At 38.7% G+C, this 15896-nt stretch overlaps 2 long non-coding RNA genes across 2 annotated transcripts in view; both read right to left on the bottom strand.

The window, feature by feature from the left end:
* Positions 1-932: 932 nt before the first annotated feature.
* LOC134473855 (uncharacterized) lies at positions 933-2665 on the bottom strand. Its single transcript, XR_010044314.1, has 2 exons — positions 2560-2665; positions 933-1439 (listed from the first exon to the last, which is right to left on the bottom strand). It is a non-coding gene; the product is annotated as an uncharacterized LOC134473855 (long non-coding RNA).
* A 3398-nt stretch (positions 2666-6063) lies between these two features.
* The window catches only part of LOC134473797 (uncharacterized), a 66113-nt gene continuing 56280 nt past the window's right edge, over positions 6064-15896 (bottom strand). The window contains exon 3 of the long non-coding RNA XR_010044223.1: positions 6064-6555. This is a non-coding gene — a long non-coding RNA (uncharacterized LOC134473797). The remainder of the gene's footprint in view (positions 6556-15896) is intronic.

The following is a 15896-nucleotide window of genomic DNA, read 5'->3' as shown; positions in this document are numbered from 1 at the left end:
AATTATACAAGAGGAACTAAGAAAGGGGAGAAGAAAAGGCAGAAGCATCTGGGTTTGTTTATTTGACCCAGATGTCATCTAGAGGCTTCTTTTTTCACTGGTTTATAGTTAAAATGCTATTACATTGAGTCTATCAATTTATGATACTTAGGGGGAATTTTTAAGGTTGATTTTCACTTCAAGTATATATATACTTGAAATTAATATTAGTACTAGTTGTTGTAGTATTAATACAAATAATATTATTACCATTATTGATGGGGTTTTTTTTGTTTTGTTTTTGTTTTTTTTTTTTTTGTCTTTTTCCTTTTTATCGGTACCGGGGATCAAACTCACGACTGCCTACTTGCAAGGCAGGTGCTTATGCCGCTGAGCTAAATCCCCAGCCCCTAGAGTTATTGATGTTATCAATATTAATCATTTCTCCCTTCTTCAAAGATCTCCAAAGACCCAGAATTTTTCTCTTAGAACTTTGGTTAAAATGGATCCTTTAAGAAAATATAGTTTGTCCTATAGCTGTGGTCCTTTTGACTCATTCCAGAAACTATAAAGATTTCATCTCCCAGGCTCCAGCCAAATCACCCCAATGGAGAAGCAAGTTAACAAAAAAGGAGCAAGATATCATGGCTTCATCTCTCACCATATTCCTACTCACCACTAAAATAAAGAACAGTTTATAAAAGTTAATTCAGGGGCTGGGGATTTAGCTCAGCGGCATAAGCGCCTGCCTTGCAAGCAGGCAGTCACGAGTTCGATCCCAGGTACCGATAAAAAAGAAAAAGACCAAAAAAAAAAAAAAAAGTTAATTCAGAAATTATGAGTAGGCAATAGAATGCAGATATAGAAATGAAAATACTAAGTTAAATAAAACCAGAAACCCAAAAATTAAAAGGAGAAATAAGGACATAACTAATATCAAATAATATAACAAGTTAACATTGAAAAAGTAAAAAATTTAATAATGAACTTTAAACTGTTAAAAATTGATGACTAATGAGAAATGCAAACTTACAGAGAAACACTGAGAAGTCTCGTCCATTCATAATGATCATCTGGGCTTTAAACGAGCCACTCCCACCTAGGTCACTTAGGTGAAGGTGGATAGCAGAGCAGTCTTTCTGTCCTCTGTCTACCTGGAACACAACGCACGCTCAGGGCGTCAGGAAATTCTGCCTATCCCGTGAGCAGCTGGGAGAGGCCCGGCTCCCGAGAAACTGTGAAAAGTCATACATGTGATAACATTATAGCAGCTTGGTGGTGGACCTACAAAAGGGCAGCTCCTTCTCCCTTTCTCACAGACAAAAGGAGATATCAGGTGAGGACACGCTGGGACTGTATCTATTTTTCAGGTAGCAGTTCAGCTCCATGAAGTCCTCAGGGTCTCAGGTTTTTGTTCACCATTCCAGTTACTGGCCCATGACAGAACTCTAGCCAGCTCTCTGCAAGAAGAAGGAAATAAATAACAGCAAAGAGTACACATCAGTTGCCATATAAAGAAGGTTCCAGATTGCCACACACTACATCCACTTACACCCACTGGCCAGATGAAGTACCATTTACCTACAAGGGATGATGGGAAGTATAGTTTTAATTAGGTGGGCTGCAAACATTTTTATGGGAGCAAGTGAGAATGAAGATCGGAGATCGGCGGCTCGTCTTTGTTGGGGAGATGCCTCATCAGCACTCTTCTCCCTTCCTTTCCTTGGGAAGACATATTTATTTCAGATTAGAGCAAGTTTAAAGTCTTTGATTATCCTCCTCCTGGGCAAGGGAAGAAGACTCCATGAATGAACACTGGCATAATTACAAGTGTTTCTATATATTGTAAGGCAAATTAAAATTTTATCAATGATGAAAACATATCACTGTTGTCTGATGTATCAGGAACTTGTAGAAAATAAAGTCAGTTCATTTGTGAAGACTCAGAGTGCTCTCTTTATATCAGGAAAGCCAGTTGTCTCCTGGTTGGGCTTTTGACTCCTATTCAGTTTCTTGAATATCTTAATGACTGAATAATTTGTCCACTTGGGTAAGCAGTTTTCCCTCCATTTTCCTCTTTGGAATAGGCCTATTGGGAAGCAGTTCACTACATAATTCAGAAGTGTGTACAGGTCCTCATTATATTTCCAGCACCATGTCAGTTACTAATGAGTACCACCATAGGCCTTTTGGCTCTGTGCAGTAAAGATATATTTATGGGGCCTCAGTTGGCTTCTTGCCAACTTCTTGCCAAAGGATTGAATTGGATTTGGTGGTTCTAAACCTATGGTCTATATAAGCATCACAATAAGTAGCTAGTTTAAAAAATGTTAGAATCGGGGCTGGGGATTTAGCTCAGCAGCATAAGCGCCTGCCTTGCCAGCAGGCAGTTGTGAGTTTGATCCCCAGTACCGATAAAAAACAAACAAACAAACAAACAAAAAAATGTTAGAATCCAGCTAGATGAGTAAATGTTACACTATGAAAAACTCAATGTTGTGATTGCATGTTCTATACTGTAATTACACTTTAAGAAACTATTACCCAATTTTGATGAATTATGAAAAAATTAACAATTACCTGGTATATGCTTGTAATACCAGCACTTGAAAGGCTAGGACAGGAGGATCACCGTGAGTTTGAGGCCAGCCTGGGCCACAAAGTGAGTTCAAGACAAAACCCTGCCTCAAAAGACAAAACAAAAATTACCTGGAAATACTATCAAAATAACCTTTTAGGGGCTGGGGATTTAGCTCAGCGGCATAAGTACCTGCCTTGCAAGCAGGCAGACGTGAGTTCGATCCCCGGTACCGATAAAAATGAAAAAAAAAAATAACCTTTTATTCCCAACTATGAATCTGCAGGAGGCCAGATTTCAACTAAAACAGCATGTCACAACAGATTCAATGCAGAGGTAACAAGATGAGCTAGCTAGCTATTCCCTATTAAGCCAGATATTAAAAAGAATTACAAAAAGTGTAAAATGATACCACTATTCATACTACATTGTTTTGGAAAATATAATTTTTTCATAAAAATGGTATATATATAAACATGTAATGACTTTATTATTGCTACTTTAAGGTAGACTAATAAATGCTATTTTAAAAAATTAAATGCAGATTCCAAGTTCCTCTAACCGCCCTACCACCCCCATCATACACACACACACCCTACCACCACCACCACCAGTCACCGGGGCTACCAAGGGTTTTGGTTCATTAAGAATGAGCTTGGGCTGGAAGTATTCATTCTGTATAATTTCCCCAACTGATTACCATGCAGGTGTTTCTCAATACACTTTGAACATGAGCTACCTAAGGGACTTAACACCTATAAACTGTAAATAGAATGAAGGAAGAAAAATACATTATATTAGGGTGAGTGGAGAGATTACAAATGGTAATTTAGTTTCTCTGAGTATATTTCAGGGCCAGTCGTGGGGTCTCACAGACAAGTTTTTTGAGTTAATGCCTGGAAGTGTCACAGCTCCTCCACCTGTCCTGAAACCTGCCTTTCTGGCTGGTGCATTTAGTTTGTTTGAACTCAGTGTTTCCTTTGGTAAAGCTGTTCCCCATTATACCAATTTATCAAAGGATTTATAACCTGTAAGGTAAAGGTCCCTGAAACAGGGCCCTAAGGATGATCCCCACCATAGACACATTAAAAGCACTTCAGGTACATTAATGTCCGCAGTCCCAGGATTTATTGCTGCAGAAAGTATACTTTTAGTTCCATTTATCCTGCAGCCTGTTCCAGAAAGAGATTAGAAGTAAAATGATTTGAGATAGAATCAAAGAATTCCATCTTTTTAATTAGTGTGTTAAACACAGGAACATCTAATACAAATATTTAGCTTTGTGGTCCAGCACTGGCTCTAAGGTCACCTAGAGGAAATTTATAGGGATCTCTAAAGGCCCTACACAATAACTGTCTTGGGTTATGACTTCTTGAATTGCTCTTCATTCCCAATAGCACTACATTTAGACGGAAATAAAATTTGCTGAATTAGTGCACAATTCTGTTAAAATGTTTAATCTTTGCTTTAAATAAGTTGTGATCTTCGCAGGCTTTTTGTTTTGGGGAAGGAGGGCACCTTTACACAATGTTAGCTTTTCTTACACAGTCTAATGATTCACTAATTTAAGAATGTTTTCTGGGCAAATGCCAGGCTATCTGCTTAAGGTGGGAAGGGGAGGAAGCAGAAATCCATTTTTACAATAGTTTAGGTTAATACAATTTTACATCACCTAATACATTATTAAATATATTGTGTACGTGGTTTTATTAACCGCTGAGATAAAGAAGTCTCCAGTTATGCACTCAGACATGCTCTACTCTGTGTGAAAACCTCTCACACAAAAGAGATTTGATGCTTCATTCCACAGTGTTTTACACCCCAGCTCTGGACCACCTATCTGTGAGGTGCCAGACCTGTTCCTTGCCTGAAGTGAGAAGCCGCTGTGCTGAGGACGGAAGAGGCAAAGGAACCTTCCACACCCTGGGCCAGGCTGTGGGTCAGGAGGGAAGGTTCCAGCTCAGAACACCTGGAAAGAGACTTTTATCTTTCCATTAAATTTGAACTCCAGATTCTCTTTAAGTACTGTGCTGAAGTGAAGCATCCTTCGTACAGCACCCTTCTCTCACACCACCCCCAAAGACCACCGCACTCCTGCACAGTACCTGAAGGCCCTTACTTCCCTGTGACTCCATCTAGAATACTGTCATGGAATCAGGGACTCTCATCTTTGCATGCCCACAGCGTTGCCCAGTGTGTGGCTACTGGTGGATGTCCATCAAATATTGATGGCTAGAAAGAATCCTCAATTTAACACCTCTTAAACTACAAAATTTTCTTGGGAACTGAGATGGATTGTAAGAGTAAAAACACAGCGGAAACGAAAAAAAATCCTAAAAATCTCTTCATAATTTTGTGTCACATCTTACTGTATTACATCATTGATTGCATGTTAAAATGATATTAAAACTAATTTCATTTGTTTCTTTCACTTTTTAAAATTTAGCTGCTAGAAGTTCTTAAATTACAAAAGTATAAAAGCTCACATTATATTTCTATTGAAAATAGAAATATAATGCTGGTCTAGGTAATAAAATTTTTAAACGTAACTGATTACCGGAATAAAACAAATACTGTAAATTGCCAAACAAACAAAATGTGTGCTTGAACAATTTTGGCTGTATTACATTTTGTTTTGTATTGTTTAGTTTTGTTACAGGGGTTGAACTTACAACCTTGCATTTGCCAAGCAGGCACTTATGCCTGCTGAGCTAAACCCTCAGCCCTTGGCTAGTTTACATTTTAAAATACACTGATACCTATCGGAATTCAGGCTGGGGTTCAGCTTCCCCATCTGTAATACTGCCCACCTCAGAGGGTTTTAGTGGAGATGAAAAGGGATTACCTATTCGCGGTCATTGGTCTGAATGTGAAGTCTTTTGGGGGCTGGAAGTCTGATGCAAACCACCCTTTTACCCTACCTTGCCTTTCTAGAGCCCTAGTAAGACACTGTAAACGTGAGTGCCACCAGTCAGTACTGAAACACACTCAACTATTAATTGCTCCAGTGGATTATTCTAAATCATTCTTTCAAGTTAATGATTGTATACTGTTTCCCATTTCTCCTCCTCCTCCACTTCTTCCTCCTCTTCCTTCTCCTTCTCTATCTCTGTGGATTTCTTCAAGCTGCTTTATCATATTCTTTTAAAATTAACACTGCATTTCCAAAGCTCTTCATGCCCTGAGAAACCTCTCCCAGGTGCCCAGCTCCTCCCCTCCGCCCTCCCATTGTGTTTTCTGCAAACACAAACTTCCTAGAAAACCATTTCATAGAGCCTTGATGATTTGGACATAGCTGTTTGTTTGAACCAAGCATTTCCTTCTATGTTCTAATTTCATTTTCAAGTTCTCCATCCGTGGTTATTTGGTTTTCTGATTACAGATCACTTTTGCCAGAAAAAAAGTAAAAATGATTTTAACATGTATTGTAATATTAATGTATTTTCCCAAGTCCTTTATCAAAAAAGTACTGCGGCTTAATTTTTTTTTTTTCCAGCAGGCTGGGAAATATTTTATTGACAACCGGGACACAGCCATAAGACAGGGAAGCGCCAATATTAAAACCCAATAGCCAGCAAAGGCCTTTTGGGCCGAGAACACTGCATCCTGGAATCCTCGCAGTCTCTCACCAGTGACACACAAGACTGGGCATCCAAGGCAGGGGCAATGGCTTGGGTGTCCCGGCCAGCGTGAGATGTATGCTTCACTCTGAGCAAAGGGTGAGGAGGCAAAGCGGAGGGACGACTTCTCATGGCCTGAGACCACCTCCTCCTCGCAATCAGCTGCCGTCTTCTCGTCGTTCATCTGTTTGCCACCGTAGCTGAGCCTTTGCTGTTGAGGCGGTGCCCTCTGTCTGCTCCTCCTGCTCCTTGACTCGCTCCACCTTGTCTGTGGGTTCAGTGCCAGTTTCAATCTGCTTTCCGGGTCAGCCTCTTTACCTTCATTAGCATCTTCTTCCCTGGTTGAGGCTGCAAGCGGATAAATTGGTGCGTCTCCCGCTGCGGACACAGGAGCCAAATTGTTTATTTAATATCTGTCAATTCCCTGCAGGCAAATTATTCTTCAACTTTTTTTCACTTACAACAACAAATATTCTTCCATTTTTTAAAAAGAAGTAATTGTACCAGACTTTCATTTTCTTTAAGAAAAATATTTTTTTTTTTTTAATTTTTATTTAAGGAGAAAAGAAAAGAAAAAAAAACAGTGAAGGGTACAAGTTATATTTTTTAAAAAAATTGCTTCTCTGTAGCCATCAGTTACTATTCCAAACAGGGAATATCAATTGACAAAGGATATAACAATGCCTAACTTTTAGTAAGTGCTTGATATAAGTCAAACAATGCATCATGCACTTGACATTTGATATTTTAAACCAGGCTTCCAGAGCCCTGTTCAGGGCAAAAAGTTGAGTAGAGCAGTAACTCATTACCTTCTCTTTTATTTGTCCTTTTTGTTGTTGTTGTGTACGCAAGAAAACACAGGTCTTAGGTTTCCCATCCCAGTTTTGAATATTCACACCCAAAGACACTAATCTTTCTTGTTAACACCTTGTAGTTGGGCACTTGATGAATTCAATCAGTGATTAGCACTTCTACAATAAGTGTTAATCTCTCTTTTAAAATACCTCAGAACTGCCCTTTACCGAGTGTTCCTGGCCCAGTCTCAGTTTACCAGAGAGGATATCCCTATTGTGCGCAGTATCAGCGAGGCATTTCCCTCGCACACCACCAGCTCAGGAAAGGCCTGCTTCAAAGTCTTGCTGCACAGTTGAAGCAGGGAATTATACACCAGGTTGGCACCCACCACGTGCAGTAAACTGTTAAAAGCAGAGGCCAGAGACCTCCACAAGGGGCGATCAGAAATGACTAAACCTAAACCTCCGGAGGACACCCTCAGCAGACGGGTCTGGGATGAGGGGACTCCTGGCCAGCAGTACTGTGTGCTCCGCTTCCAGACATCCAGACGCTGGGTTGCTTAAGCTGGGAGCACTGGACCCTCCCAACGCAGCCAGCATGGCCTCAAATGCCTCTGTTAAGAGGTGAAAACCTCTAAGTCCTGGAAAGTGGCTTCCTTCCCGACAATGGATGTACATAGACAAACAATAAACCTTAGTGCAGCCTTCACAGAGACACTTCACTTCACAAAAGAGGATGGAGGTTTCCCTTCACTGCTATCTGGGGTCACACCCCTAACAGGCCAGCCCTCAGAAGGCACAGGACAACAACAAACACAGCACAAAGGCTAACTCTGCCTTTGGCATTTGAAAGTCAATAGCTTTGATCATAGTTTCTTGGTCTGTGGTCAGTTTTCATTGGAATGATGTCATTTCAAGAATTTATTTTTATTTTTTGGGTTGGGGATTTAGCTCAGTGGCATAAGCGCCTGCCTTGCAAGTGCACGATCATGAGTTTGAGCCCCAGCACCAAAAAAAAAAAATTTTATTTTTAAATATTTCCAATAAAGGCAAACTTTTTCATTCCCCTCCACTACTTATAGACCTCTGAGAGATTTCTCTCAATATAAAAGACAGTTCAAATCTCATGACTTCTACAATATCACTCCAATTACTTTGAATATTTTTCATTATACCACAATGTTACAACCTTATCTTCAGAATACAGTTTTGTACCCATTACCTCACTCTTCATATTTACCAATTTTTTGACATAGCCTACATTCTGATCCTACTTGACATATTGGAAAGTGGAAGCCCAAAGACATGCAGTATGTGACCTAATTCTCACAGCCAAACTACCAAGTGTTGAGATTTAAACTCACCCCTCCAACGTTCATGGCCAAGAGAATATTCATCAGATTCTACTGGGCTGTTTCTCAATTCATGGGATCAAGACTTATTGTAATCTAACTCTTAACATCAGAGCAAGGGCTTGAAAATCAATACACAGACATCACAACTGGCCAAAGGAAAAATGTATTTGTCCACAGCCAAGCTAACAAGGTGGAAGAACCATAAAGGCAAGGTTGGTAATAGAAGTCATCTGTGTGAAGAGCCATGAAACTGTGGCAGGAAGAAGTGAGAATTCCAAAGGAGGACTCAAGGGTAACTGTGATTGAGTGCGTGCCTTCATTATGCCTTGCTCTCACACTGGCCTGGATCTGATGGATCTGGGCCGATGAACAGCTCCTTGGCAGCAAAGTCAGATCTCTGGGGAGGAAGGGTTGCTTATTAAAACACAGATTCCTAAATCCACCTAATCTTATCAATCAGAATCCCTGAAACATGCATGTAAATGAGCAGGGATTCTGACTGCAGCGGGGGAAGAAAGGGCCAGATGTCAAGGGTAGGCCTTCAGGTTCATTTGGCTTCCTGCAGTACAGATCGTTCTGGTTGTTCTTGTGTTTGGTTAAAACAGCACATGAGCAAGAGAAAGCTTTCTCATCAGCTGAAACAGAAACAGGAAAAAGGATTATTAAGAGAAATATGAATGCCAAAGGAGCTAACATGCCCAACCAGAGAGGGCTGGGCACAGGGAAGTCAGATGGAGGCTGTGTGCCTGGGGTCGTGCCAGTGCCAGAGAGCGCCCACAACAGGGTCCTCTTTGCAGCATAGAGGGGGTAGGGGTGAGACCCAGCGACAGTGATCAAGAGCCTTTTTTGTATTTTATATCTCAGCTTTCATTCTATCTGTTACACTCACATGAACACACAAAATATACAGAGCCAACAGAAGCCTTCACACTCTAGGAGAAAAGAAAAAAATCTATGTATGGTACTTCCTGTTGCCACAGGGCTGTGACAAGACTTAGCTTCAGGGCTGAAAGAAGATACTTGTTAGAGCAAAGCGGGGGACACTGTTTTGATACCTCTGCTTGTGGTATGGACTGATTGTGTTCCCCAAAATTCATACCCTGCAACCTTAACCCAAATTGAATTATATCTGGAGAACAGCCCTGCGCAAGGTAGTGAACGTTAAAGAAAGTTGGGGCCGTAGTTGAATAGTATTGCTGTCCCTGCAAGGAGAGGGAGACACACCAAAAAGCTGTCTCTCTTCATCCCGCACACAGGGCAGCCCTCACCAGAAACAGCCAGCACCCTGATCTTGGGCACTGTCCTTCAGAACCAACAGAAAATTGATGCCTGTTATTTAAGCCACCGGCCTGTGTTATTTCTTATGATGGCCCTAGCAGACTAAAACACCTTTCTAAGCCACATGTCTTTCATCTGTAAAATAGGGATAAAAACATTATCCTTGCCGTCGGGTTATCGAGAGAATTAAATAAAACTAATCTATGTAATGATGTACCTGATGTGTTTAACACTATGTGGTAGGATTATTACTTGGGCTAAGTGAGATAATCAATGCAAATCTTAGCACAGTACCAGCGCATAGTAGGCTTAATAAGCTGTAGCCATCTGTGCTATTATACATTTTAAAACAAACATTAGATAAATAACATAACAATTATCATACAATATTTAGTCTTCCAAAATCTTGTCAAATTCATACTAAGTTTTTTTGTTTTTTTGGTTTTTTGGTTTTTTTTGGCATTAGGAATCAAACTCAGGACCTCATGCCCGCCAGGCAGGCATTGTGCCACTGAGTTACATCCATGGCTCATAGATATGTGTTTTAAATACCAAAGATATTTAAAAAATCACATGGAGACCATCTTATCAAAGAAAAATAAAGACCAATAACCTTAATTTTGATTCCCAAGAGAATTCCAAAGAAAAATTGTTACAATCAATTTTCTAATCCCATGAGAAAACAGAATACAGGATACTGGCTTTATGAAGAAAAACTCTGCTCATGCTAAGAAGCTGGATTACACAGGGCAGCACCTTCAAACGGAATTGACCACATTAATTATGAAGGCAGGGCGCAGAGAAAACACAATGTACCAGAAAACCAGCAAGGAGGCAAAGCATGGCTAGAAGATAGAGAATGCTGGGGGAGGGTTGGAAGAGCGACCTGGGGGCCAATATAGGTTCTGTATGAAAAAGATGGGACCGTGTGAACCATTAGGAAGAGTCTGGCTCTCAGTGCACCAGGGAGTCAATGGAAAACTAGTAACGAAGCCATTGCAAAATCCCAGGAAAAATGGAAGCCCACAACACAACAGGACGAGTCGACAGGGAGGAGTGGTAGACTTAGAATTTGGCCACGACACCTAGCACAGGTGAGTAGGTATTTATGTTGGAATAAACAATTTAATTTTCCACAAAGCCATGTGGAAAACAAATCTCTCTCTCTCTCTCTCTCTCTCTCTCTGTCTCTCTCTCTCTCTCTCTCTCTCTCTCCCGTATTGTCTCATTGGAGATGGAACTCAGGGTGCTTTGCCACTGAGCTACATCCTCAGACCTTTTTTATTTTGAGACGGTCTCATCAAGTTACCCAGGCAGGACTCAAAGTGGTGATCTCTTGTCTCAGCCTCCTAAATAAATTCCCTCTTACTGTACGAATCTTTATCCTAAAATTCATTGCAACAAAAAAATTGAGCCCACTGAGGAAGAAATGGAGGCCTATAGGATGAAACGCCAGAGGCCAGATGGCCCATGGCCTCCGTCCTTGGACACAGTCACAGGACAGGTGGAACTGCTGCACGCTTCACCTGCTTGGTAACTGCGTGTAGACGACTTCTTCTTGCTTCCTAACTTTAATAAAGCTTCAGCAGTCTCAAAGTAAATTTATTCTTTTCCACACTGAAGAAACAAAACGGAAGAAAACCAAAGAGGAAGCACAGTAAATATGGATTAAGATTTAAAATAGCCTAATTTTATGTTAGTGATGGGAAACGTCTTGGTTGTCTGCCTATCAAAAATATCTTCAGTTAAGTCTCTATTTCCTCAGTTTTTCTAAACCTGTACTTAATAGTATTATACACTATGAAAGTAGATTTGTTACTTTCTCAAAACTAGAACTTTTTTAAACTGCTAGAAATTGCAGTAGTAATTTAATTATAGTTGTTTTGTAATCATTTGTTTTAAATGGTCTGTAATAAAAATAAATATTCAAATAAAATCAATAAGCCCCTAGCCAACCTTATTTTAAAAAGGGAAGAAAAAGCTCAAATTCATGCAATAAGAAGTGAAAAAGGTGAAATCACTACAGGCTCTATAGAAATACAGAAGATCATCAACACCTATTTCAAAAACCTCTACTCTCAAAGGTTTGATAACACACAAGAAATAGTCAGATTCCTAGAAACATATGAAGTACCAAAGCTAGATCAAGAGGATGTAAAACTGCTGAATAACCCAATCTCTATTAATGAAATTGAAAATGTAATTAAATCCTTACCTACAAAAAAGAGCCTAGGCCCAGACGGATTCACTGCAGAATTCTACAAGAAATACAAAGAAGACTTAATGCCGACACTCCTCAAACTATTCAATGAAATTGAAAGGGAAGTAACCCTTTCTAAATCATTCCTGGAAGCAAATATTACTCTAGTACCAAACCTGAGAAAGACCCAACTAAAAAAGAGAACTACAGGCCAATCTCCCTAATGAACACAAATATAAAAATCCTCAATAAAATATTGGCAAATAAGATGCAGCAAATCATCAAGAAGATCATACACCATGACCGAGTGGGATTCTTCCCGGCATGCAGGGATGGTTCAATATACGTAAATCAATAAATGTAATCCACCATATCAATAAAGCCGAAAATAAGAATCACATGATCATTTCTATAGAGGCAGAAAAAGCTTTCGATAAGGTCCAACATTCATTCGTGATAAGAATTTTACAGAAAATTGGAATAGATGGTCTTTACCACAATATAATAAAGGCCATCTATGACAAACCAACAGCCAGTATCATACTAAATGGCCAAAAACTGAAGGCCTTTACTTTAAAATCAGGCACAAGACAAGGATGTCCTTTATCAACACTCCTATTTAATATAGTACTGGAAGTACTAGCCAGAGAAATTAGACAAGAGAGAGAAATAAAAGGGGTAAAGATAGGAGAAGAAGAAGTTAAATTATCATTGTTTGCAGATGACATGATACTCTACATAGAAGACCCCCTAAACTCCATTGAAAGACTCTTAGATACAATAAATAAATTCAGTTATGTGGCTGGATACAAAATCAATACTCAGAAATCAATAGCATTCCTATACACTAAGAGAAAAATCACAGAGAGAGAAATAAGAGAAGCCACACTCTTCACACTAGCAACCAAAAAAATGAAATATTTAGGAATTACTCTTACGAAAGAAGTAAAAGATCTATACAGGGAAAATTATAATACAGTGAAAAGAGAAATTGAAGATGATCTCAGAAAATGGAAAGACATCCCTTGCTCATGGATAGGAAGAATAAACATTGCGAAAATGGCCATTCTCCCAAAACTCTTATACAGATTCAATGCAATCCCAGTAAAAATACCATCAACATACCTCTAGATTTCTCTGATCCAGAGAAATCACTCCTAAAATTCATCTGGAGTGAGAAGAGACCTAGAATGGCAAAGACAGTTCTAAGCAACAAAGGCAAGGCAAGAGGCATCACAATCCCTGACTTGAAGTTATACTAAAAAGCAACCATAGTAAAATCAATATGGTACTGGAATCAAAACAGAGCCGAAGATCAATGGAATAGATTAGAAGATACAACCACAACTACAAACACACTCAACCACCTTATCTTTGATAAAGGAGCCAAACAAGTTCACTGGAAGAACGACAGTCTCTTCAATAAATGGTGTTGGAAAAACTGGCTCTCCATTTGCCAAAAACTAAAACTAGACCCATGCCTATCACCATATACTAAATTAAAATCTAAATGGATCAAAGATCTGAATATTGAAAAAGAAACACTAAATCTATTGGAAGATAAATTGGGTAGAAACCTTGAAAACATAGGGGTAGGTAGAGAATTCATGAACAGGACTCAAACCGCACGGGAAATACTTCCCAGAATCAATAACTGGGATCCCCTCTTATATAAGTCTCTACATGTCAAAAAAATCTCCAGCATAGTGAAATGAAAACCCACAAACTGGGAAAAGATCTTAGTGAACTCCCCCTCAGACAAGGGGCTTTTGTCTAAAACATATAAAGAATTTAAAAAACTCAGACCCCCAAAATTCAAAGATCCAATCCAAAAATGGGCATCTGAGATGAATACACACTTCTCAGATGAAGTAATACAAATGGCAAATAAATACATGAAAAAATGTTCATCATCATTGGTCATTAGAGAAATGCAAATTAAAACCACACTGAGATTCCGTCTCACTCCTGAAAAAATGGCCAGGATCAAGAAAACCAACGACAACAAATGCTGGAGAGGCTGTGGGGAAAAAGGAACTCTCCTGCACTGTTGGTGGGAGTGTAGACTGGTGCAACCCTTGGGGAGGTCAGTCTGGAGATTTCTCAAAAAGTTGGGATTGGAAGTCCCATTTGTTCCAGCTATTCCACTTCTAGGTATATTCCCAGAAGAAGTGAAGGCACAATTTGTAATCACCAGATCTTGGAAACAACCCAAGTGCCCATCAGCTGAGGAATGGATAAAAAAGTTGTGGTATTTTTATACAATGGAGTACTACTCAGCTATAAAGAAGGATCACATTGAGATGTTTATAAATAAATAGGCCCAGCTTGAGACCTTCTCATAAGTGAAATAAATCAAACTCACAAGTGTGAATACCGAATAGTTTCCCTAGTGTAAGAAAGGATTCAAATATATAAAAGTATGTGGTAATCATGATTCCCCATTATGTGGCCTTGAAGTCTTATAAGCTTTCACTCATTAATTGGAATGGCTTTATTCTGGGCTGCTTGATATTATTGCCTGTGATGAAATGAACAGCTATTATGAAGAAAACAAGACATCATAATAGCTAGTGCTGATTTAATATCATCTTGTTTTGAAGCCCTACCAAACTGTTGCTCTTCTGTCTCCATTGGTTTTATCATGTTGTATCTTACCAGATTTTATTTTATGTGATAGTATAAACAAAAATTTTTATAGGCAAAGAGATAATACAGAAACAATTGTTAATTTTCTGTTAGCTGGTTCTATATACCCTGTAATACTTTCATCCACTTGAATGGTTTCACACTGTCTTGATATGTTTGATGCTATAGTATACGAAGTTATATTCAAATACTTCAAGGAAAAAGACACTATGGTAACTACTATTAAGTCGGGCTATTTGGTGATGAAGCACTAGATTGGTGAAACTGTCATGCTTTGACCTGTATTGTTATGTTGCTATGTCCTCTTTTATCTCAATCTCCCCCTTATTCATTAAAAAAAATTATTTATTTATTTTTTAATTTTTTTATTATTTTTTAATTAAGGGGGAAAATCAAAAAAATTAGTAGGATATATTATAGCAACTTTTTTGATTTCCTATTAACTTGATTTGAAGTCCTGTATTACTCGCACTATCTTGTTTTTGACTGATTAGACTCTGTTCCACTGTATGATAGTATCTAGTTTGAGGGTATAGGCAACTACTTTGAAGGCAATAAGATTCACTATGATGCCCATTCTGATTTGACTATTATCTTCTTTTGAAGTCTTGTAATGTTTACCACGTTTAGGTTTTATTTGTCTTGTTCTGTACTGTTTTGTTCAACTTAATTATACCTAACGATATAGGCAATTCTTTTTAAGGAAGCAAGTGGCATTATGGTAACCATTGTTGATAACCTTGTACTCTGTTTTTACATCATGTACTATGTCTATCCTTGGTTTTGACTAACAGCTTTGTTTTGTCATATTTGGTTTTATTTTCTTCCAAAAAAAAGTAATAAGAACCATGGAAGTAATAAAACCCAAAATGTATAAACTTTGTTGTAAAAAAAAAAAGAGAGGAAAAAAAAGTGCTTTAAAGGATACAACTGCAAGTGTGTTTAGGTGTGTTCGGATAGATGACCATATTATGGAGTTTTTGTTGGATCACTGAACACAACTGTTTGCAGTCTCACTGTTTGAATGTCCACTTTGTATGCTTTGATCCTGTGACTTGAGCAACTATTTCTAAGTTGACAATGTGTAATCTATTAACTGGTGATTTCTTACTGTTTTTTTTTTTTTTTGTAGTCCTGTATTGCTTGTACCCTTATACTGTTTTGTCTTGTTTTGTTTTTTCTTTTTTTTTTCCTTTTAAATAAATAAATATTCAAAAAAATTAACCACTTTTGCAACAGTCTGTTCAATATATAAACACTTATAACAACCCCGTGAAGTTGACAAGACAGTCCTGATGGGGAAACTGAAGCTGATTACAAAGGTTAATTTTACAAAGGTCACGTCGTGGTGGGAATTCACATCCATGTTGGGCTGACACCAGAATCCCCCATCATCTTCTGCTCGTCGTTTTCCTCCTTGCTGTAGCTTTCCACACTCCATAT

The sequence above is a fragment of the Cavia porcellus genome, unplaced genomic scaffold (assembly GCF_034190915.1).
Source record: "Cavia porcellus strain 051 isolate PalLab524CR breed Dunkin Hartley unplaced genomic scaffold, mCavPor4.1 scaffold_28, whole genome shotgun sequence".
NCBI classification, from domain to species: Eukaryota; Metazoa; Chordata; class Mammalia; order Rodentia; family Caviidae; genus Cavia; species Cavia porcellus.
Note: the sequence above shows the minus strand (reverse complement) of the source record. Positions and strands in the feature narration are given on the sequence as shown.